This window comes from Ischnura elegans, chromosome 11, assembly GCF_921293095.1.
Source record: "Ischnura elegans chromosome 11, ioIscEleg1.1, whole genome shotgun sequence".
NCBI lineage: Eukaryota > Metazoa > Arthropoda > Insecta > Odonata > Coenagrionidae > Ischnura > Ischnura elegans.
Window position 1 is genome coordinate 31712469 of NC_060256.1, and position 3275 is coordinate 31715743.

Genomic DNA, 3275 nt, shown 5'->3' on the forward strand with positions numbered 1-3275 from the left:
TATTTGGCTTGGTTGTAAGATTTTAATAATATATACTTAATGAGATTTATAGTAATATAAAAATATAATGTTATTTGATATAATTATCTTCATACTCATAAAAAAAACTCAAGTAAAAAACTTTTCCCATTATATTACGAACTTATTTTAATATTTTGGATTAAAAATCGTATTTTGAACTCGCGCCAAAACGCCCGGCGGCAGTCTTATGTACCACGTGACCTAACGGTTGCCGTGATTTTTGATTGTGAATTTAGCCGTGAAGTAAATTCTTGTTTTACAAGCAAATTTACGTTGAAGTGTGCTATGGAAGAAGAAAATAATCCGTGTTTCGTAGTGAATACTGGCAAAAGGGGATTGGAAGATTGCTGAATGCTCGGAAACAGTGGCTTTTAACGGCACGAAGAGATTTAAGAAGTTGCCTCTGTCAGCATCTACTCATCTCTGCTGTGTTAACCATGTAAATGTGAGTAAATGGAACATTTTTTTCTATTCGATACTATGTATCATTAATGAACCGCCAATTGCTATCCAATAATTATTTAAGATTATTCATTATTTTATTCTCAGTGTAATTACAATTTAGCATGATCTTTGCTTTCGCTGGCATTGTGAAAAGACTCGATTCAGACGGTTTAAGTTGAAATATCAGGGTTCTCGCGGTAGAATCCACTTTGTTAGCAGTTCTTTATGACGTTATAGTATTAGTCTCAACCTCAGTAAACTCGTTTATAAAGGATTTTTCTTGAAAATGAATAACTATTGGGAATATGTCGAAGAATAATAGCAGTTAATTGGCTGTTCTAAACATAGCCATCAGTTGTACTCTCTCTTATCATTATAATTTAGGCATTGATTTATGCTTTAGTTCAATTTTTTTACAAATGCCCATGCATATATCGTACATTTCTGCCAGTACATTCTTAACAGGCATGTTGCACTCAAGGGCATAAGTAACACATTTCTAAGCTGTTTCTGTGCAATAAGATTGCAATTCTTAAAATTTTTGAGATGTAAAGTAATCAATTACTCGTGTTTGTTGACAGAAAAAATAGTGGTGTATTAAAATCTATGGTTAGCACCTGTTTGATAAGCATTTAGGCAGGATTTATGATGATTAAGTACCAAGTGTGCTAAGGTAGTATAATATAAGCAAATCAATTGGTATTATTGTATTTATAACAATTTCATATTTATAGGCTGCAGTAAATTAAAACTAAAGAATGGCCAGCTCCTCATGTGGATGGAAGAAATGGCACCTGGGTTTTCTCACTTGGAGAGGAAAGTAGATGCTTTATTGGCTTATGACCCAAAGCAAAAGGATTGTGCTGTGAAGGAGATGTATTTCAGCTGATTGCCATTGACAGCAGATGAGGATTTCATCAAACTCTGCCGTAGGATAAGTGAAGAAACCTCATTTGAGCCAAAGTTGGTAAGTGAATAATGGTAATTTGTGTGCTACCTTCCTGATCCAAAAAATGTATGATTGTTTGATGAAAGAACAATTAAGTTTTTGTAAGAAAGTTTCAAAATTGATGTAAATCTGGAGCTCGCCAGACACTCGGTGTTTGGAATTCAATGTGCTATAAAAATACTCAAGTACAACATAATTTTGAAGTGCGTATGGATTATTGTCCAATGAAATATTAAACAATTATGGTATGATTGGATTTTTGTTATTTCATATGCACTTACGTGCATACATACTACATATGCATACTAACCATGACAATTGTGTTAATTTTTTTGGTGAATTTTTCTTCTGGCTATAAACATGATTTTTGTTATTCTTGTATAAGCTGTTAACTCTTAATTGATCTGATCTTTTTTATCTCTAGATGCAATGTTTGGTAGCAGTTGGTAGAAGAAATGAATGAACACTTCTACAAAATATGTTGCGTCGTCTTAGAATGACTATGTAGCAGAGCTGTATTCTCTTACGGGCAAACTTCAGAAGAATTCGGTTAAGAAATCATTTTATAGCACTTCAGTGTGTCCTGTTATTTTTCGTGAGTGCATCCAATAAGATATTCTAAGATTATTATAATAATGGATTGTTGAAATGAATTTTTAACATACTGCATTAGGTATGTTTTTTATAATTTCATAGGTGTATGCAGAAGGGTCTACCCTGATGCATCAGATGTGGTGCTGAAAGGGTGTCTGAGTAATTGGCTCAACCAGGCTAAAGTCAGGAAAATAAGAAGGTAAGTAGTCGCTTCTCATTTCCCTGCCACATTAATTCGATTTGATGGAAGTTGAATCATTTACCGCCATTATGAGAATGTGGGGGTACAATATGGACATATTATTTATTGAATCTGATTGCTTATTCTTTTTGGAATATTAGTTAATAATTTCTCAATTTACCTCCCTGATTTAAGCAAATGATACATGATATATCATTTCACATGGAGTAATTACTATTTTCTCTTCAGGGATTGGCAGGATAAACAGACCGAGGATCAGGCTGATGAAGACAATAATTTTGCTTAATAAGTTCATCAGTAACGATCTATAAGTATGTAACCATGTAAGTTCCATGCACAGCCTTGTACTCCCATAACTTAACAAGAATTCAAAAGAATGAAGTTTTAATTTTAAATCCTCAAAGCCAATCAGCATACTTGTGAATGTTTTGATAAAATTCGAGCAATATGTTTTTACATTTTGAAGATTTCTGTAATTTAGTTATTACCATGTGTGGCCGAGGGGGTCATAAATTTTTTTAAGTTTTTCTATCTTAGATCCCTGTCGATTTCTGAAACAACAATGCCTGTTCGCTGTCCGTTTGAAGTCTGTTGATAGCCTGTTCGAGATTAGTGAACAGGGTATAAACAGCCAACGAACAATCTCGGGTCACTCACAAGTAGGAACAACTTACGAACAGCCTACCAACAGTTTGTACTCTGTTTGCAGCTTGTTCCTTAACAGGCAGGAAACAAGCATTTCGGGAACAATAGTGAACAAGCTTTTAACAGGCAGGGGCCGGTTGGTAGTATGTTTCACCGAACAGGGAATGAACAGACAACAGTGAACAAACACACTAAACACCCTATCGATTTACGTAAAAATAATGCCTGTTCGCTGTCGTTTGGAACCTTTTGGAGATTTTGAGAACACATTATGAACAACGTACGAACAATTGTTTCAAGTTTCGGAATTTGGACAACAATTTGGATTAATCCAAATTTAATTGAGTACAAGGAAGTTTGATTGAATCCAAAGAAACTATCATATCTACTTAAACAGTAATTATATACGGTTGAATTCAT

At 34.0% G+C, this 3275-nt stretch overlaps 1 long non-coding RNA gene across 1 annotated transcript; it reads left to right on the forward strand.

The window, feature by feature from the left end:
• Window positions 1–1843: 1843 nt before the first annotated feature.
• Window positions 1844–2489, forward strand: LOC124168295. Its single transcript, XR_006866894.1, has 3 exons — window positions 1844–2009; window positions 2111–2207; window positions 2439–2489. It is a non-coding gene; the product is annotated as an uncharacterized LOC124168295 (long non-coding RNA).
• The last annotated feature ends 786 nt before the right edge of the window (window positions 2490–3275 follow it).